Source organism: Rhipicephalus sanguineus, chromosome 2, assembly GCF_013339695.2.
Source record: "Rhipicephalus sanguineus isolate Rsan-2018 chromosome 2, BIME_Rsan_1.4, whole genome shotgun sequence".
Classification (NCBI taxonomy): domain Eukaryota; kingdom Metazoa; phylum Arthropoda; class Arachnida; order Ixodida; family Ixodidae; genus Rhipicephalus; species Rhipicephalus sanguineus.
Window position 1 is genome coordinate 225,115,269 of NC_051177.1, and position 22,482 is coordinate 225,137,750.

The 22,482-nt window shown below is 42.5% G+C and overlaps 1 long non-coding RNA gene across 1 annotated transcript; it reads left to right on the forward strand.

The window, feature by feature from the left end:
- Positions 1–1,037: 1,037 nt before the first annotated feature.
- Positions 1,038–15,855, forward strand: LOC119384130 (uncharacterized). The gene is made up of 2 exons (XR_005181869.2): positions 1,038–1,153; positions 15,563–15,855. It is a non-coding gene; the product is annotated as an uncharacterized LOC119384130 (long non-coding RNA).
- Positions 15,856–22,482: the final 6,627 nt, after the last annotated feature.

A 22,482-nucleotide genomic window follows, 5' to 3' on the forward strand; every position in this document is an offset into this window, starting at 1 on the left:
TGAGGTCTGCTCGCTGGTCTCCTTTTCTGTCTTACTGGCATTGTGGTCACTGCTGCCGTGCAACTAGGCTGTGCAACCAGGGTTATGTTGCTTACATCTGGAGTAACTGAACCTTGACCTCTTTCGCTTTTGTGGGTTACTTTTGTTACATTTGTTCATTTTGCTTAGCTGCCCCATATGAAATGCGAAGCATTTCTTAGCCGACTGCAGGCTATTTGAGCTTGTCTATCTACTTATCTGTCTAGCCGCCTACGTCTGGGCGCTCTTGTGGTACATCAAAAATTCAGTCAGCCCTCAGTGATGAGGGCTGACAGCACTGAGGACCACACTAGCTCCTAACGGTAAGGCATAGCAAAAGTCAATCATCATGGAATACCACATTGTGACTGCATGACAACATGACTTGACAGCGTGACTTGAATGGGCCACAGCTGGAGGAGCCAAGGGTTGTCCGTTAGTAGGTGCCATTCTTTAACATGACTGTATGCATGATACTGTGGTAGCAGTGCAGAGCCAGATGCTTGCGCCTGTGGCTAAGGTCACCAATTGTAGGGGTATGATGTCACAACAGCCAACGTGAGGAGTCGTTGTCCTCACTTTGATTCAAGGATAGGTGAAGCACCTAAGTGCAGTGGCGGCGATGAGCAGCCTGTATGATGAGCAGCTCCTTTGCTTAGATTTAGGTGCATGTTAAAGAATCCCATGTGGCCTAAATTGATCCGAAGTCGCCCACTACGGTGTGCCTCACAATCACATCACGGTTTTGGCGCATAAAACCCTAGAAAGGTTGTTATTGAAACCAGGCTGGCACTGTGCCTAGGGCTGCCATAAAACCCATTAGGCGGGAGGCAGCGACCATTCAATGCAGCCTTGCACTGGGCACATTCTGCTCGACGTTTAGCTTGAGAGAATGGGGCCTCTTCTTTGGCCTGTTGGCAGCTGGCTCAACTACTGGGCGCCTTGCAGGCATCCTCTTAGACCCCCTCGTGAGCCATGGCCGACGCCTGACAATGCTGGTTGGCTGCACTCGTACCTGACGAGCCCGGCGACGTTTTGCTGCAGCGGTAGCCTTGAGTGCCAGCATCAGCGCAGTTCCATCCGTGCTGTTTTGCACACGAGCCAGCTCCTCTCCAAGGCCCTTCAGGATCTCGAGGTAAGCCGGATTGTGTGCATTTATGGCAGGCACACGCCGTACCTGGGCCTCCAGGAATAGACCTTTTTCAAGCAATCCCAGAACCCCCCGAGGGCGCGTGAAGCACTGTGGGAAAAGTGTGTACGGCGAGCCCGCCCGCTGTTCCGTCGCTCGCTGCTCGTTGGCGCCGTGGGAGCACCAAACAAAAAAAAAACACGTCACCGCTGGCTGACTATTATTAAATACTAAATGCTACCCGTCTGAACGCACCTGCATGTATCTCTACGCATGAAATGCGAAAGAAATGATGCAGTCAGTGTAGGTATATTACCGAGTGGATGTATACTGGATCTAGCAGTTAAGCGGCATGCGAGTTATCACGTGCCGGTATACATGCAGTAAAAACGTGCTATCGTGAGCAATGTGAGCTGGAACACCGAATTCGTATTTATTAAATGATTACTTGTTCACAAGCCACTACGACATTTAATGCCGTAGTGGCTCGTGATAGGGTTTAACCAAACTGTAGAGAGGTGTTACAATGTTCAGGTATACAGATTATTATATTATTTTAATTGACAAGTCATGCGCTGTACAAAGAAGTGAGCACATCCTAAACGTGTTTAAAGAAAAAGGGATTGGACTAGAATTGACTTGTGAGATGCCTTGCTCTGATAATTTGCAGTTTCTTGATACATGCTTATAAGTTTAACTGCGGAGCATGTTCGCGGGCACTATAGCCCGCGTTCAGTGAAATCGGTGTTCAATTTCGCGTCGGCGCATTCGAATGTTGTTAAACGAGGAATTGTGATGTCATGATTACGCAAGGCATTGGAAAGAAAACTTGCGCACATAAGATGAGCAGTAGTTTCCAGCTGCAAAGTGATCAAAGAGGCGGGATATCCTGCGTATCGTTGTATCAGTTCGCGAAAATCTATTCGCATGGCAAAGAAAGATTAACACGGACGTTCTCCATCCATAAATAATAAAGAAACTAGAAATACTGCAGTTGTTCCATGTATGTATAAGAAGTTCTTCAGTCGCATGGCCTGAAGAACGTAGGGAAGGGATGTGGGGGTGAAGGGATGTGGGGGTGAAGCTCAGTCGCATTAAGGTCGCAGGGGTCTGCGGTTGGCAAAGAAAAATGCGGTCAGAGGCATGCCAATTGTTTTGTAAATTGTGTAGGAGTTAACCATAAATTTCTCTTTCTTGTGTCCACATGTACATCGGCCAGACTGGTCGATGTATTAATACGTATACGCGCCTCAGCGTACATCAAAACTCATTGAATGGAGCTGTCTCATCTCGCCTCTCTATATCAGTCATGAAAATGTAATCCCATCTTCGAAAGCACAGTAATTTTGTACCATCAACCTAATCAGACAACGCGAGAAATTTCGGTGGTATATCATGTCACAAATAATACCACACTTTGTGTCAATCAACCTTCTCAGTCGTTACAAGACAAGGAATTCTACTTTATTAATCGACTGTAAGCACACGCCTTGGTTGTTTGACTTTTCGTACCTCTTTGTGACACGCGCGACGCACTCGCATTTTTTAATGCTTTTTTTCACGCGTGCAATAATCTTTCAGTTGTGTGTGAGCGCTGGTTTGTGCATTTCCTTCCTTGTACTGCTCCATTCTTTTTTCGCTCTAAGTATTATTCCAACCTGTAGCTATAGCACCAACGAAGGTTAGTAGGCACTTATAGTTCGTTACATATATGGTGCGAGCGACGCAATGGATGTATCCCATTTCCCCAAATGCCGACTACACTTTCTAGTGTACTCTTCAGATATCAGAACCTCACACTGTAGTCGTCGACAGTGTCAATGGACGTTGATTCCAAATGCATCCGAGAATCATAGACCGCTCCTGCATTTCGTTGGCAACCGAGCTGTATTTTTTTATTTATGCCGTAAGGTGCAGCGGGGCTAAAAAAATAAATAAAAGGTGACGCTTCTGAGCCGCTCAACTTCGAGTTATTGTATATGCTTAAAGGTAGCATATACAGTAACTCTAGCTCAACTGGTCCAACAGTGGGAGAGATGCAAATCGTCGAGAGGCCGTCGCAGCTAAGCACTTAAGTTCGGGATTGAATTGCGCAGTAACATGTTGCACCTTGCCAAATTCACTGTGTCTAAGAAGTCCTGGCATGGCGCAAGCGGAAAGCTACAGCGCGAGACACGCGCGCTCGTCGCGGCGGCTGCTGCGGCGTACACATCCCATGAGCGCTTGCGCGCCCATTGGTGGCGCTCGTGTGCTTGAAAAAGGTCTATTGGTATGCAGGTTCTTGGGCCTGCACAGAAAGTGGTGGAGGAAATATTGTTCACATGATACACCACACCAACAAGAACTGCACATTTATTTTGCTGTTCTCTAACTGCAGCCAAGGGCTCAGTAATAAAGGTTAAACTGAGGAGTCAGTTTTAAGTGAAGCTTTCCCTGTCTCCTGTTTTGACTGTCCTGCCACTGGTAGTGCTGCCAATCTAAAAAGTATAGTTTTACTGACTCAGGTAAAGAAATGCTTGACATTTCTTTACATTTACATAGTATACAGCTGTGTTTTTCAGTATGCTTTGTCTTCATATAGTGTTGTGCTATGCAGAGACATGGGAAAATTTTTAGTTTAGATTACTTTTGAAGGGTTTGAACATATTGCAATAATGAATTCGCTTTAGCCAAGCTGCAATGATTTAACAAGTTATGACTCTAATACACATCAGTAATGACACTAATTGTTTCTGTGGACCTACCTATGTCTCTGTCGGCACTAATGGCAGTTCTTGCTTGTGGTTGCAGTTGGGGTATGTATGTCCAAATGATCAGTCAGTCGAAACTTGGCGCTCTGGAGTCACAACTGCAGCCAAAGAGTTAAACCCTAACAAAGAGTTAACCCTTCATTGGTCGGATGCTGAATTCAGGGACGTACCTGTCCTAATTCATTATTTAAATGGAATCTATCCTGCACGATTTGCATAAGTATGTCCACGGTGTGCAGACGCACCTGCAGTTAAACATACCACATTGAAGTGCTTCAAAAGGCCTCTGGATATGCCTCTTCCGCAGCATGCCGCATACAGCAGAAAAGGCAGCTGCATGAAGCATGGCTTCCAAAGAGGAGATGAGATAGCTACCTGGCTCTCTCGGACAAAAAGTCCAGTGAGCTGACCTTGGAATAAGGGTCTATACCATGATAGCTTGCATTCTCTCTCTTTTTTCTTCTGCCAATAAAAGTTTTCTCAATAAACCAATGGGATTCTACCTGTTTTGTTGCAAACAAGAAGGGAAAAACACGAAATAACCTACACTTAGCAAGGGTAGATTTTTGGTATTGTTGGTGCAACGTATTCATAGTGTTAAGCGTGGAACTATTAAGACTGAGACAAGACAGAGAGTGTTTGTGTTACTCCATGTTTCATCTCTGTCGTGTTCCGTGCTTGACACTATTAATATCCTACTTTGTCTCTTTTCACGATTTCACGATCAGCACATGATGATGATCATAATGCCTGTGGCCACATCCCCTTGATGTTGCAGGTCAACAGCCAGAGCTGGATCAGGCCAAAAATAAAAATAAGCTTTAGGAAAAAAATTATAAAACATGGAGAAAAAGATATTACACCCTGAAAAGTACAAAATCAAAACCCTGGATTCCTGAGCAGCATTACTTTCTGCAGGTGCTAGGGCCAGTGACACAAGTTCATGTGAGGTAATAAAATGCCTTAATATCAACCCAGTCGGACCTTTTCGGTTTCAAAGGAGAGGGCAACCCTAACTTGTCAGCAGTTGAGATTAACAAGAAAGATGTTAGATCATATGCACATTATGCCAGGATCTTTTTTGTTTGTGTGTTTCTGTCTGTGTGTGTAGGGGGGGTGCTCGATGTCAACATATACATTCTTGTATCAGTTCTTGTATCACACCAGTATGCTCTGACCTGTTCCTGGCAGTAGGCGATTGTAAATTAGCCCAGCAAATGAAGGGCTTTGACATATTAGCTTGTTTTAGATGCGTAGATGGTTCCTCGATATACAAATCAGGTTTGAAATGCACCACATGCGCTGGCATTATAACACTATAGGAAAGAAAGAAATCCCAAGCTTCTAGTGAAACCACTCGAAACTCATCAAATGAGGCATAGCTTTCTACAGTGAAATCTGTTATGAGATCACAACAATGGCCGTTTTTGGCGCCATAGTTGTCTGCTGGCAGCGATGTCCGTAACCACTATCATGCAAAATAAGATAAAAAAATGAAATTTGAAAAAATATCTAGTATGGAACGGGGCTCGAACCTGGACCCTCTCCGTGGCAGCCCAGTGTTCTACCACAGAGCCATGCCACTACTTCAAACTTCTTTGCATAAAGACCCTACACAGGCTTCATGCCGGGAAGAAACGACATTAACATGTGTAATATAGTGTGGTAGAAGAGTAAAACAAGAAGCAGGCGTCACCCAATGCAAATTGTGTAGACAGGTGTTGCAGAATGTGAATTGCGTAACTAGTGGGTCATTGAATGCTTCCAACTCATTGCAAAAGGCTCTGGCATAATTCTTCATCAACATCAGCCACAGCATCAACAGAGTGCACATAATGCCTTGCAGATGTGTAACGGGTACCTTGCTTCTCCGCAGAATGATAAATAATGGCGCAGTCGGTGCTTCCCAACTTGACAAAATTATTATTTATGGCGTAGTGGCAAGTGTACTTGTATTAGTAGCCCCAAGAGAGTTTACAACGGACTGTAGAAGTGCTGCTCTTCCAACTTTTGCTGTGACTGTGCTGTGCTTTCTGCACAGGCCTGGCGTTATTTATGCATCTGGCGAGCAGTGAAAAAATCCTGCCATCATCTTCTAGAGCATGGGTCTCAGCCGCATGCAGCCCGCCAACCTTTCGCTAGCAGCCCGTAGCCCACGCATGACAGTTTTCCCATATTTTTTGATGACTTTTGTGACTTCGCTAAATGGTGCTGGCATTATTTTCTTGCCTGTCGTGATTAATAACACTTTGTTCGGGTAAGCCACACAAATGTGAATGGTCATAAGCATCTTCTTTTCATCAGACACCTCATGCGGTCACCTTGTGTTGAAACATCACCGCAGAACAAAAACTAAACTTAAGGATCGGCGTCCAGATATTAGTCATTGTGGAGATCGGTATAGACATGTTTCTCTATTCCTGATGCCAAATACCCTTAAGAAATGACCAATATAAGAGATATGGGAAAGGCTTCCCTTCAAATGGCAATGTTAGCTGACATTTTACTTACACTCCCCCACTCCCTCCCCACGCAGTTCTGACATTTTCACTGTCACTGCCCTTTGTAAGATTAAATTTCATAACTGCAGTCCGATAGCTGATGTGAGTTTGAGACCCCTGTTTTAGAGCATAGCCTTAAACCATCAGTTTAAAAGATTAAAAAACAGTGGCTATTCCCAAAGCATGCTCGTAGGAATCAGTGAAAATTAAAAAAAAAAGAAACCAAAAACCCATGCACCACCGAAGAAATAAGGACACACTGACCTCAGCAAAGCAGCAGTTGTTCTGTTTTTGTACAGCATTTTGCACTATATGAAACAAGCAGGGCGAACATGCAGTGTCAGTGTTTTTTTGTCTTCAGCGCTTCATAAGCTTTAAGGGATTCTGCAAAGCGGTGAACAATAACTGAAGAAAATGTACTCAACAAACCACCAAGACCCCCTTGTACTATGTGCTAAGAAGGTTGTGTGCAGTATTCCCCTAACCTGCGGTAAAGAATATATATGATTTGCTCCTTGCATGGCCGAAGCTTATCTGTATGATGGAGCCCAGTGTGTCAGAATTGACGACGTGTGCTCAGATCCTGTACCTGTTAAGTCTAGCTCTATGCTCTATGTTGATGACTGCACAGTCTATCACAACATTCAGAACCCTAATGATCAGGCTCTACTTAACAATGCTTTAGCACAAATTGCAGTGTGGTGCACAGATTGGCAAATGAAAATAAACATTAAAAAATCTGTTGCGATGACTGTGACACAAAACGACAGCCATTAAGTTATCACTGCATAGGCGGCAGGTCTCTTGCTGTTTTAAACAGATATAAATACCTCAGGGTGACAGTAACGTCGGATATGAGGTGGAATGAACACATATATTGAAAGGTGTGCAGAGGGCTATGTGGAAACTTGGTTACTTAAAAAGAAATATGCGGCAATGTACACACGAGGTTAGATTAATAGCGTATAAATCTGTAGTCCATCCTGTAATAGAATATGCATCGATAGGTTGGGGCCCATACAGTCAAGGAAACACAAACAAACTAGAAACTGTCCAAAAGAAAGTGGTTAGGTTTGTATATCGTTCTTATAGCTGGCGCACTTCTGCTAGTGCTTTGGTAAAAAAAGCAGGTCTAGAATTCCTACAAAAGTGGCGCCAACACGACCGGTTAAAAAATTCATGCACCTGTTATTCCATGATAAACTTGGTATTCATAAACACACTTACATATAGCCAGTGTCCAGCTGAGCCACCCATTCACACCACAGTAAAAAAAATAAAAGAATATCCCTGCCACACTAAAACTTGCAAAGTTGTTTTTTCCAAGGACAATTTGTGAATGGAACCGCCTGCCAGCCGGCGTTGTGGAATGTCTAACTACTGATTCTTTTGTACAAATTCTTCATTTGTAATCGCTTTGACAATAATTTACAACCGTTATAGTTTCAAATGTTGTCCATATGCCTTACACTTATTTGTTTTTTTTTGTGAGCACATTATAACTCTTTTCTTTAACCCCTTTTAGTTGACATGACATGTCTATCGCATCTTCACATTCTTTTTTTTTTCTTTTACATGAGAAGAAGTTCTGTCATCTTTCTCCAGTCGGTTTGCGCATACCATGCTCTAAAAATTGCATATATGCTTTGTATCTCACTCTTCAGGAACGTTTTTTTTTCTTGTTCATTTCGATTCATGTGACACAATTGTTGTATCTTGATTTGTTCACTTCGTTTTGTACTTGTAACTCCCACTCCTGCTTACAGCCTCCTCTAGAGGCTAGCAGTACTGTATGAATAAACAAATAAATAAATAAATAAATAAATAGGGCATACAGGACGCTGTATTAATAAACGTCTCCTGGAACACAGATACCCCTGCCAACAATTGCAAGCAGCAGGTCACCTCGTTGCACACTGAAAACGATGCTGTACACCAAAGTTCCGTGACACGTGTTGCTTGCACATTGCAGTGATAAAGATACCAGGGAGGTAAAAGAAACCCTTTTCATCATAGGGGCAAAAGAGCAATGCATCAGCACACCCTTGCTGTTGCATTTAACACAAGCAGAAATAAAATTTATAGAAAGTGATATACACTGATCCGCCGAAAATTTGTCTGTGCTTAATAAGGCATATGCTATGTTCTGGCATCATATTTGTTTTCTTTTTTGCCTTTTTGCTTTTTTCTGCCCTTTACCTTAACCCTCGAACCTGATTGCACTTCACAAGATGTGAATAAATCAGTTGTAAGTTTGCACACCAACTGTCCTGTAATCCCTCACGAAAGAAATCGTGAAAGACCACCAACTAGCCCAATTTGTCACTCTGCTAAACCTTTATTACTCCTTGCCAGAATTGTTAAAATGTGTTAATGGCTGTATTAACAAACAAGTGCAGGAAACTGTTTTTACTGAAATGTGGTGGTTCAATGGTGTCTCTTCTAGAAATTCTTTCCATGTATTTAAAGTCGACGCTGGTAGGTTGGAAGGAAGGCATTTATATGCAGAAATCGGGGATATGTATTGGTTCTAAGGTTGCTCTGATACTTAGTGATTTATACCTTAGCAAGATTGAGAAGCGGTTAGAAGGTGCCTTAGATAATTCTGTAAAGGTTTTTTCTTATGTGCACGATTACTTGATTTTTTGTAGCGGTGAGGACATTGACTCTGTGGTTACCTCAGTGAGCAAGAAATTTGAAATAAATGGAGGAGGGCTGAACTAAAGAATGCCCTTGGAATAATGGAATGCAATTTTTATACATTTCTGTAACATTTTAGAAGAACCGCACATGCTGGTAGTATTCTCCTAGATAGTCAAGGCCACTTCTCGTCAAAGCATTTTAAGGTTGTAAAAAATGGTATAGCCATGTCGTGCCTTAAATTTTCCCTCAACAATTCATGTGAGCACAAAGTGAGTTCTAGCTTTAAAGCACAGCTTGCGCGTCTTTTATATGTGGGTTATCCTTGCATTGCAGTGGCCACTGTCGCTGAACGCTTAAAGAAGTCCATTTTGTTAGGAGCGAGCATGATTGTAGAAAGCAATAGGAAGAAACGTGTCATAGGTATTCTTTACATTCCTGCATATCTCACAGGCTAAAGAAAGTGGGAAGTTAGTACGGCATTAATGTTGTGTTTACAGCTTCCAATAAGCTAGGCAAGTTTTGTACTGCTGTGCACAGAAAGAATGGGCAAGTTGACAGCGAGGTGACAACAAGTGGACTAACAAATGTTTCGTAAAACACACCAACAAATTTAGGTTCCTTCTAGCTGTGGCCGCTTCTATGTAGGACATGGGGGCCACTGTGTTAACGAGAGATTATTGAAACATAAAATATCGCTAACCGAAGGCTCAACGTCTATCCTGTTTTTACATTGTCGAGAGTGTAAGTTAGCAACGTTGCTTGTTGGGCGAGTTGGAACGAGTCAGTCATAACGTAGTTCAGCGCAAAAAACAGGCAACAGACGAGTAAGAGGACAAGGCTGTGTCCTTGTCCTCTTACTCGTCTGTTGCCTGTTTTTTGCGCTGAACTACGTTATGAGAGTGTAAGTGCATGCCAAAATTCGATGAATGCACAGTTTTGTGCAGGCACAGGAATGAAGAATCACGTCTGATAATTGAGGCGTGGCATATCAGAAATAGTGGTAGCGCATGTGTGAGCCAAGCTCACAGATCTGAAGTGGAGACCGGGCAGGTAGATGTGCTCAAGTGTCATTTTATACTCTGTATGCCGTGGCAAGAAAAAAAAATTGGGGAAGCTTGCACTAGGCCGCGCAAGGCTTCAAACAGCATAGCTGGGCGATTCTGAAGACTAATCTGGTTGCTTCTAGGTTGTTTCTAGGCCTTAGCTTGGTGACACCGATGTCCGAACTCCACCGATGACACCAATGTCCAAACTCCAGAGACAGAACCTTGTGCTGAAACCAAGCGTTCGCACCTCTCATAGATCTACAGGCACGTCATCATTGGCGTAGGCCTTCTATCACTTCGGGGTCTTCTTGCTGCCACCGTTGCCTTTCCCGTTCCCTCTCATAGCGTGGGAAAAGACGCGATTCTTCGGGATACTAGGGAACGGGAAAGGCAACGACTGCTGCAAGAAGACCCCGAAGCAATGGAAGGCCTACGCCAATGATGACGTGCCTGTAGATCTATGAGAGGTGCAAACGCTTGGTTTCAGCACAAGGTTCTGTCTCTCGAGTTTGGACATCGGTGTCACCTAGCTAAAGCCTACAAACAACCTAGAAAACAACCTAGAAGCTCGTTGTACATACTCGGGGTCTTCGGCTCGCCGCCATCGCTTCGCAGCCATTTCTTGGGCTAACTGTTGCCTTCTTCATTTTTAGTGGACCAGATTTACCAAATATCTGTGGTACATACCAGTTTATGATGATAGTTGTTTTGTTCGCCGGACAAGGAAGGATTTGCTAAACAGCTTGGCTGTTAAAAAATTTCGGGCGGGGGGAGGTCATGGGCGCGGTCTGCCATCTTCCAGATCACCCTGCCAAGCACCGGTGTGAGTTTGAAAACCATGATAAAAAAAAAACTGCCAGGCCTGCGCGGAACGTACAGTACAGTAACAGCGAAAGCTGGAAGAGCGGCGTTTCTAGAGCATTTGTTTAAACACTCTTGGGCCAACTACTACAAGCACACTTGCATGGTACCCACTACACCATAAATCATCATAATTTTTGTGTAGTGGGGAAGCGTCCACTATGCCATTATTCGTCGTTCTTCAGAAAAGCATGGTACCCGTTACACACTTGTAAGGCATTATGTGCACTTTGTTGATGCTGTGGCTGACGACGATGAAGAAATATGCCTGAGGCTTTTGTAATGGGTTGGAGCATTAAACGACCCACTCGTTACGCAATTCGCATTGTGTGATACCCTGTTGTTCTGAAACGCTTTATTACGCATGTTAACATGATTCCTTACCCGACATGAAGCCTGGATATGGTCAGTTTGCAACGGAGTTTCAAGCACCGGCATAGCTCAGTAGTAGAATGCTGGGCTGCCACGCAGAGGGTCTGGGTTCGATGCCCATTGTGTCTTCGGCATTTTTTATTTATTTAGCTTTTTTCTTATTTCGTGCAAGAGTGGTTATGGACAACGGTGGCAGTGGACAACTACGGCACCAGAATCAGCCCTTGTTGTGATCTCGTAACAGCTTTCGCTGTAATAATAAGCTTATCTAAAAGGGCTAGAACGGCTTGAGGTAAAGGTTGCATATGATAGAGTAGACACTGAGGCGCGTCATAGATTAAAACTGGAGTCATATAATCAGTAAAATTAGTATCAAAGAGCAATAAGCATAAGTGCTTTGGTAAAATGATACGAAATTGATGGTGGGGGGCATAGGTCGGCAAAAAAATTGGAGCTCACTCGGACTCAGACTCGCCAAAGCTTTCCTCAACCGGACTCAGACTCACTAAACCTTTTCTCAACCGGACTCACTCAGACTCAAACTCACCAACATATTACTCAGCCCAACTCACTCAGACTCATGGCTTCACCTGAGTCTGAGTGAGCCCAAGTGAGTCGACTCATGAGCCCGTTGTCGTAAAATTGACTTTTTCGATCATGGTGTCAATCCTCTTTAATGCCAATATCTCACATAATCAGTGCTCTACGACACACCTTTTGATCTTGTACCTTCAATTACGAGCTATCATTATATATCATATATCATCATTATCATATATCAATCCAGTAAAGACATCTTTATGAAATACGCGACTCACACGAGATATTTTTATCAAGAACTTCCTATGAAAGAGTTTTCGGGGGGAGGTCATGGCACCCCTTCCCCTAACTCACGCCTCGGATCAATAAATATTGAGATGGCCGATGAATACTAGTGTGAATAGACTTGAGTATAAATGTAAGCCGACATCAGGTTGATAGTAATGATGAAGATGAGTAGATAGGACCATAAATTGGCAACAAAACGTGGAGCTCACTCGGACTCACTCAATAAATATATTTTGCGCTTAGGGCTCACTCGGACTCAGGCTCACCAATATTTTCCTCAACCGGACTCACTTGGACTCAAACTCACCAAAATATTACTCACTCGGATTCATTCAGACTCATACTTGTGGCCCGATTTGAGTCTGAGTGAGTCGATTCATGAGTGACTTTGCCAACCTATGGTGGGGGGTCAAGTGGACGGTTGTATTTCAAGGTGAAAGTGTTAAATGCCTCATCAAATGGGAAAAGTGACTGTCTGCAGTGGCAGCAACAAGAACAATGCGAATAGCCACGTGATCATAATTAAGGTTGCAGATTAGCAGTATTTGCGACTTCATATAAGATGACATTACATGACGACATAACATGAAATTATCACATGGTCAAAAGTGTGCTAATCCTGCAAGCAGTGCAAAAATACATTAGGTGCAGAAAGCTTTCAGGTGGTGGGGGCAAGGATCAATACATCGGCTGTGCAGAAAAAGACGGCTGCACAATTAATCCCAAGTTTACCAACACAGTCAGTGACATTGCCTCTCTCAGACCCTGAATCTTTTCTGCCCTTTCACCAGATGTTGTGCCAGAAATACATACTATGTTGCACATTACACTTTTTTTGTATTAGAAAGTGATACCAATAAGACATATTTGCAAGAAAATAAAGCATGTATATGGATAGAGGTACCTAATAGCATGATGCACTTAACGAAGTGCCAGTGGGGAAAATAATAAGGTAAATAATAAAAGAAAGAGAGTTTAGCATAGTTTATCGAAGGCAAGTGGAGGAGGGAGATGAGTTGGAGGTTGCAGACATGCTAGGGAAGGCCACCAGCTACACTGTTTCCTAACTCATCACAACACTGGTGCGTAGCTGCCCCAATTTTTTTTTTTTTAAGACACAGGGTGAGGTAAATTTCTTTTATTATTGAAATTTGGTTTTTCTCTCTTTTTTTTGCTTCTGTGAAATAAGGCCTTCCTTAACAATGTCCAGTGCCCCACACATTTTACGGCATCTTGATTGAGCCAAAATCACAAGGTATCCGAGACCAGCTGGCGAGCAGCCGCACCCCCTTAGGTCATGTAGAAGCTGAGCTTTCTGCCTCAATCGAATTTTTTAAAAAACAATACTGGTGGTTTCTCTGAGCTTAGCAGGTTTTTAAAGTCAGTCTGGCTACCTAAAGGCACATGGTACAGATTTTTTAATACTCGCGGCATTTACCAAGTCCACTTGCCTTGAGTGTGAGACATGGTTCTGTGCACTTGAGTTTATTTGCACCTTTGTTGATTTTGTTGCAACGGCAAAAGATATGCTCGTGTTGACAAAGTCACCGTTTGGAGAGCGTAGTATAATTGGAGATCTACACGGTTCAGCTACTAACAGAACGAGACCGGGAGCATTCGTGCAAGCAAGCTGAAGACAGTGTCGCCACAAGGACAAAATGTTACCTGTAATGACAATGGCTGTGCTTTGATTGATCATTGCTCATTCATTGGCGCATATTTCAAGTCTCCCGAAAAGGAGAAGGGTGCGCTTGCTCAGGTAGGGGTGCTTGCTTGGTATTTTACGGTAGTAGTTTCCAAGGAAATTGGTCTTAAATGCACCTTAAAATACATGGGAGGTATAGGGCCTAGCCTGTGCCCTTAAGTTTAAGAGCTTGTTATATGGGCCAAGGAGGAAAATTTCAAACAGAAATATTTTACTATATGGTATAACTTGCAACTTACTCATATTCAAATCCTAAATTCAATATAAGTTTGCTTCAACTTCGCTTCACACCAAGAAAGGGACATTGCAGGTATAGCAGCACAAAGGGACACTGTCAAAAGTAGACCAGACGACACTAGCGCAAGTGATATTTGCACATGCCTAGTTCTCGTTCGTAAAACTGTTGTGCAAGGTTGTTGGATCATAATAAAACTGCTCGTTTTTCTGTGTAATATGTTATATATTCAATTCTAACTACTTTATTTCAAATTATTCAACCAAATTACTTTCCTTAAAACCTCACATTTACAGTTTGCCAATCACTAGACTTGGGAGTTCTTGCTTCTTCTGGCTGGGCTGGACAAGTGTGTGAAGAAGTGGCCGAAAATCCCATGCATGTTTTCTGACAGAGCAGACTGCTGCAGGCCCATGTTACACTTAAATGTTGAATTGGAGAACTGAAGGTTACCCAGCATACAAGTTGTCAAGTTTCGTGCATATTGGGAATTCACTGTGAGCAGGACTGGACATTTCTAATCGATTTCCTGTATTTTTAATGCAATGAAGCTATCTGTAATGTTCTGGTAAAATTGTTAAAGCGAAAGACTTTTACTTGGGGTGCTGCCTCACATCCTTGAATAACTTTGTGACAGGGTCTTGAAAGTCCTTGCATTTTGGCCTTCAAAACTTGCATAAGCTTTGAAAAACTGAATTACTCATAAGCACTAGTTAAGCTAGAACTGAGATATCTTCAATATACCTCATCCACCAGAATCTTCTGATGGTCTCGTCAAGCTTCGCCAATGCCCATGGGGTGTGGAAGAAACCAAGTAATGCAAACAAAACACAGTTTTACTTCATTTGTATATTTATTCACTTATTTATAAATAATAAAATCACCAAACTTGATTTTAATGACTGCGGTACAATAATCACATACATGGCAGTAACAACACACTAATAATGCAAATGAATCAATCTCTCTTTTTTTTGCTTGCTAATGGTGCTTTCATGGCTTATCGAGCCACCTTTGCTGCTTTTCAATGCACATGCACTCTCAATCATTGCCACGCGCCTCCACATGGCAGTCCTCATGCGCCCGTGCAGCATTAGAAAAATGTGAGCCACGTTAACTTAATAGCGTACGCCCATAGTTGACATGTATCTCCATGTGCAGTGCCCTATAGATGTGCTGCTTGCTGAAAGTATACCTGGATAAGCTTAGTGATAGACATTTGTGTCATCAAGAGCACAATTCCATTAGCATTGTGTGCATATATTTGTGGGGTCCTCTCTTTGGTGTGCTGCTTGTGTGCTTTGTATTCAATTTTATGCCTTCTCTTTGACTTGTGTTATGGTGCTGATACATCTAGGATTTCTGACTGTTTCCATTTCCTCACTCTCCTTCGCAAAGCTAAATAAAAAGTCACTAGAGAGCAAGTCGCAGAACTCGGTACTTAAAAACACTTTGGTATCTCCTCCACTTACAGGCTGACCACCAAAACAGTGTGAATCTGGGTCCTTAGGAGCTTGAACACCATCAGGTGCCAATGCTCTGCTCATTGTGGACAAGTACTGCGACGAGGACAGCACCTGCCTTCGTGCAATATTTCTGGATGCTTCTTCATTGTGACTAATGTGAAACTATTGTGCAATTTAACCTTTGTTTACTTCACTAAAATAATAAATGAACCCAACAATTACAAGAGCAAGCTTGGAAGTGTTGAGACTTCATATTACTTTGACTAAAAAATAAGAAAAATATAATTTTTTAATGCAGGAAGTTTTTGCTTTTGTTTATTCCAAAACAGGCCAACTGCATCTCTTAAAGGCCAACTCCGGCGATGTTTTGGCCATGTCAAAGTAATGGTGCTTTTATGTTCCCGAGACGCTCCTTACGGGCCCGATAGCAGAAATACTCGGCAAATTGGAGAATAATTTTAAATAAGCAAAAAAGCGCAACACCGAAACCGAAACCCAACCGAGTGTACTGTCTACGTATCACGTAGACGTTGTTACGAACGAACTGGAAGTCGTGCAAGACATGCCGGTGACGCCGGCGCGGAGTATGAAAACTGTGACAGCCGGGACGACCAGCGAAGCGCCGGCCAAACCAACGCTGTCTGTCGCCTTGTGCACGGCAGACGCTCGCTGTAGCGGCCGAAGCGCCGAAGTTAGCGGTGCCCTCGGCTGCGTCACTTCCACCGCCTTACCAATACTGACGTCACAGACGCAATGTTGCCAATAATTGTGGGAAGCCAGGAGGGCGTTTGCAGACAATCTTTAATATTCATTTGCAAACAATCTGCGCATGTCTCAAGCCTGTAATTTGGCATAAATGACGGAAACGTGCAAAGAAACGTACCCAGCGAATTTCATTGAGATCCATCGACCTCGAAAAATCGCCGGAGTTGGCCTTTAAAGGAGTGTAGACACCTAAAATCGGACTGTAACTCGACATGAAAAGGACTGCATCATGAGCGTTCAGTGCTTGCAAGGAATGCCGTGAGGAATATTAACCGTTTGACACGCTATGTACACAATTGTGTACACCACTCGATTTTGCTATTTGTATCAACTAGGGGCTAAGAAACATCAAGATATATCGAGCTTTGGACGAATCGAACCTCCTGCGTAATACACTTCTCTTCATTTAACTTCATTTTGCAGTCTACTGTTGTGTATTTATTTACTTACCCTCAAGGCCATAGGGCATTATAGAGGGGAGTGGTTACCAAGCAGACAAGAAATGAAATGCAGCATGAAAATAAGTTATTCAACAAACAATAAACTCGCCATTATACAATGTTAGCTGCGTAAGGACAAAAGGACAATGAACACAATACAATAGGAACATAGTACATACTGTGGAAAGTATAATTTTCCTTTGCTCGAAATGTACATAACCAAGAATGAATTTTAACAATATTTCTAGCCTAAAGTTTCATTCTATTTATGCCAAAAGAGAACATCGTCTTCAGGATAAATAGATATTTAATTACTACTTAATTAGGACGAGTTACTATAACACCTAAATTGATATATTATGACACTGTTTTTGTTGCAATAGAATATTGAGTGCCGTCAAATAATGTTGTGTCAGTTTGACACGTTTACATACAGTTCTTCATAGGTGGCGTCTGAAAGGGGTAAGTGAAGAGGTGACTTTTATTTATTTTTTTTTATTTCAGGAAACCCCCGAACACCCTCACTGGGAGGGTATTACATAGGGGGGTAGCAAAAGAAGAAAAGATACAATACAGAGACAGCAAACATAAAAATTAGCAAAAATAACAAGACTTGCTTAAGCATACTGAAAAAAGCAACACAATAACGCAACACATATTGAAAATATTGAAAAAAGATATTTAAAAACGCAACATAATAATGCAACACAAGATAACAGAATAACATAATACAGTACAAAATAAGAATCAAATGGGTAATTGAGAATAGAGCAGAACATTAAACTTTAAAGTTTAAAAGGTCATTAAATTTCTGAATTTTGCTTTCTATTGCAATTTCACGAGGCAGCTGGTTCCATTCAATGATGGTTTTTGGTATGACTGAATTAGCAAAAGATGAAGTACGGCATGTGATGTGTTTGATCTTGAGAGGGTGATGACGGTGTGGAAAGATGGCTAAGGGTGACTGAAAAAATCGTCATGAAGGAACGGATGATAATAAATTTTATGAAAAAGAGATAAACGGGCAAGTTTACAATGATGGAAAGGTTATCAAGACCTGCACAATTTTTTAAGGTAGGTCACCACCTTCAAAACAGAATTTTTTTGAATTCGACATTTTCAAGCTCCTTGTCTATTCAAGAATATTTAGCAAAAAAATTATGTAGTTATCTTAAGCCGTTCGACAGTTCTGACCATTTTTCCAACCTAAGACGCATTCGAAATCGAAACTGAAGGTTTCTGATTCCACAACACCTGCCATGTCGTCACAAATGTTTTTCCTTATACATATTACATAATGCTAAGTGTCTAAGTACATTCTGAAGCTTGTGGGGCATGATGTTTTCGATTTATTTGAAAATTTTTACTACACGGATGCGGCACTCTGTTGTTTAAGTTGTGCGCGTTCTTACTCGGCCGTCTGTGCTTTTTCGTACACCACTTCAAGCTCTTGGATTCATTTGTGGCCTTTCAAGGAGAAAGTTACAGTACTCCATGAAATATGGCAAAGTATAGGACAAAAAAGAAGCATCAACGCAAGTTATGGAATCAATATACCAAGCGTGGACCCGCTGTGGCGCACATAGATGAGAGTCAGCTGGAGACACAAATGAGCTTAAAAAAATATGTGTGCTTCAGCTCGCTCAAAAGGAGAATGCGCCACTTCAGAGGAGGGCCCAAGCTATGATGCTGGAGACATATTGATTGTTTCTTTATTATATGTACATTCGACTGAAATCTTTAAAGCCATTTTTCTCAAAACATGATTTTTTGCATCCTACACTTATGCGAACAGTGATAACTTTCCTTCTGATAAACATTTTTACATACAATTTTGCATACTACTTCTTTATAGGTTGAGTTGTGCACTCAAGCAGTATTATTGAAAATGAGCAGTACCTTTTTGTACTATGGCCAATTGTGTGCAAAACAAACCTGTCAAATATAAACTTTTTCATTCTTTTTACAATAACGTGCCTTAGATTAGAGATGGGGTGATCATGGAGGTTAGATGCACAGGATAGTGCCCTTACTACATAGCTGCCAAGTTGCATTTCAATCACACCAACCATTTTGTACTTGTGACTGTTGGTGCAACATGCATATTTTGGCAGATTTTGATTTTTCTAAATATTGTGTTTTACATTTTTAGCAGTTTCATAATTCTAAAGTTTAAATTTACCTAAGCCCTACAAGCCAAAACCATAATTATAACTTTTGGACTGCAACTGTAAAATTTTTCTCGAAGGTGGTGACCTACCTTAAGGCAGTGAAGCAAGGTCTGGGTACGGGCTAGTTGGTATTCCATTTTTTTAAATTGTGCTAACAGCGCAAAGTAAGACACGAGACAGAGAGCAACGAAGACGAGCGCTGACTTCCAACTAAAATTTTATTGCGAACAACAGGCAATTTATGAAAAAACGACATGCGATAAAAACCGCATATGATAAATGATCGACGCCCCCTCCGAAACACGAAGCCAACATGATCAAGCACTCTAAAGCACCAAATCGGGAACTGCCTGTCAAAAAGCAACCTAGCGCATGTGTAGGTGCAAGAAAGCAAGTTCTTTATCAGTCAAAGCTATCGAAGGCTTACTAACAGAGCCACCTTCAGCGATTGCTGCGGCCTCTATGATGAGTCTTGTACTCTCGTTGGGATGCCTTGCTAATATAGCCGTCTTTTCAAGGAGCGGAATACAGCCGCATTGTGCGCAATGCACACCTAGAAAGCCCTCTCTCCCTCTCCTCACTTTGTTGTTGTGTTCCTGCAGTCGGATATTCAGGCATCTACCTGTCTGCCCTATGTAAGACAGACCACAAGACAGAGGTATCTTGTACACTACCCCTTTTGAACAAGGAACGTACTTCTTGTTATGGTTAATGCTACATGAACTACGCGCCTTGGCAACAGGATTAGTCCTAACACAAAGCTGTGAAAGTTTCTTAGGAGCCGAAAAGACCACGTCAACACCCACTTTTTTTCCTATTTTCTTCAGTTTGTGGGATACGCCATGAATATACGGAAGAACGGTTATTTTTCTGCGGTCATGTGATGCAGGCTCGACGCTCTGGGGCCCATCACTTGACTTACTGCGTAGCTTTTCTGCGACTGAAACCAGAAGTTTGTCAGGATACCCGGCCGCCTTCAACCGAGCGATTTGCGAACGGAAACTTAAATCAATTGAATGATGACAGGACTTTACCAAAGCATTATGCAGGCCGCCATAGGCAATTCCTCTTTTGATTAGTTTCGAATGGGCCGACGCATATGATAACAGAGGCTTGTGTGCACGTGGCTCATACATCCAGCATGCATGATGCTGCAAAAAGGATAGCTTCAAATCTAAGAACCTAAGCACACCATTCGTCGGTAGTTCATGTGTAATTAAAAGAGGGTTGAGGCATTCTTGAAATAAAGCCAACGTCTGATGAACAGAGGTTTCAAAAGAGCGGTCACCACAATCAAACAGAATTAAGTAGTCGTCTACGAAACGAAAGCATTTCACAATTTTTGTATCGCACAACCGAGAGTCGACGTTTCTGTTGACATGCGCCAAAAACAAATCACTCAACACGGGAGCGATGCAAGATCCGATACTTATACCACTTTTTTGAAGAAAGAACATGTTATTCCACTCGGCGAAGGTTGAGGTGAGGTAAAACTGAAGCACTTTTATAAAGTCCGACGTAGAAACACCGCACTCGTTTTGAAACGCTACAGCGTCAAATCTTAAGATCGCTTCTTCAACAACTTGCAACAGTTCCTGATGTGGTATAGAATAATATAGATCTTTTATATCTATGGACATAGCGTGAAATGTGACATTGGAATTTTTAGACAGGTATTCAATGACATCGGAAGAACCTTTGACTAGAAATGGGTCATCGACCTCAAGCTTTTTAAGATGGCCCTGAAGCCAGCAGGAAAGGGTATTCTGCCACGTGCCTTTTTCTGAAACAATGACGCGAAAAGGCGTATCAGGTTTATGAGTTTTTGCTGAGAAAAACATCATTAAGGCTAACCCTTCCTTTTGTCATCATTCAATTGATTTAAGTTTCCGTTCGCAAATCGCTCGGTTGAAGGCGGCCGGGTATCCTGACAAACTTCTGGTTTCAGTCGCAGAAAAGCTACGCAGTAAGTCAAGTGATGGGCCCCAGAGCGTCGAGCCTGCATCACATGACCGCAGAAAAATAACCGTTCTTCCGTATATTCATGGCGTATCCCACAAACTGAAGAAAATAGGGAAAAAAAGTGGGTGTTGACGTGGTCTTTTCGGCTCCTAAGAAACTTTCACAGCTTTGTGTTAGGACTAATCCTGTTGCCAAGGCGCGTAGTTCATGTAGCATTAACCATAACAAGAAGTACGTTCCTTGTTCAAAAGGGGTAGTGTACAAGATACCTCTGTCTTGTGGTCTGTCTTACATAGGGCAGACAGGTAGATGCCTGAATATCCGACTGCAGGAACACAACAACAAAGTGAGGAGAGGGAGAGAGGGCTTTCTAGGTGTGCATTGCGCACAATGCGGCTGTATTCCGCTCCTTGAAAAGACGGCTATATTAGCAAGGCATCCCAACGAGAGTACAAGACTCATCATAGAGGCCGCAGCAATCGCTGAAGGTGGCTCTGTTAGTAAGCCTTCGATAGCTTTGACTGATAAAGAACTTGCTTTCTTGCACCTACACATGCGCTAGGTTGCTTTTTGACAGGCTGTTCCCGATTTGGTGCTTTAGAGTGCTTGATCATGTTGGCTTCGTGTTTCGGAGGGGGCGTCGATCATTTATCATATGCGGTTTTTATCGCATGTCGTTTTTTCATAAATTGCCTGTTGTTCGCAATAAAATTTTAGTTGGAAGTCAGCGCTCGTCTTCGTTGCTCTCTGTCTCGTGTCTTACTTTGCGCTGTTAGCACAATTTAAAAAAATTAAGGCAGTGAAGCTAGTGAAACAAGAGTAGTCAGAGAAAATGAAGTGAGCAGCACGGTTCTGCAAGGATTCTATGTTATCAATGATATAAGCTTGTTCCGGGTCCCATATAGCTGAAGCGTACTCAATTTTAATGCGGATTAGGGTAATATACTCAAGTTTTTGCATGTGTGCAGGAGCGTGACGCAGGTCACGTTTTAACATGCCAAGGGAGCGGTTAGCAGCTGCAAGAATGTAATCAGTGTGACAGTTCCAGGATACGTCCGATAGTAGGTGAAGTCCTAGATATTTGTATGAGATGGCTGACTTTGCGGGTGTGTGATTAAGTGTCAGTAATGTCGAAAGTTGGGTGAGTTGGTGATAGTTCATGATTAAATTTGAAGCAGTGCACGACGACAGACACAAAAGGAATGAACGGGACACCGCTGCACTCTCAACTAGTTTATTTCGCAGAAAAACATGGTTAATATACAACAAGACGGTGTACCACGTGCTACAATGACGTTCAAGCTACATCATATTTTCTAAAAAGCACACTTCGCAATCGCTCAAAGTTATCGATGCTTGGCTAATGCAGTAATCTTTTCTTTTTGCGATGTGGAAGGCCTCGATCACTTCCCTGGTCACCTGATCTCTGTGACTGGAAAGTATTTCAGTCTCAGAGAACAGTGGGGAGCAGCCACACTCCGAACAATGCCGCCTTATGTGTGAGTAAGCATTATTAGCTAATGCTCTCTTGTGCTCCGTCAACCTTGTATTTATGCACCGGCCAGTTTGGCCGATGTACATCTTCCCGCA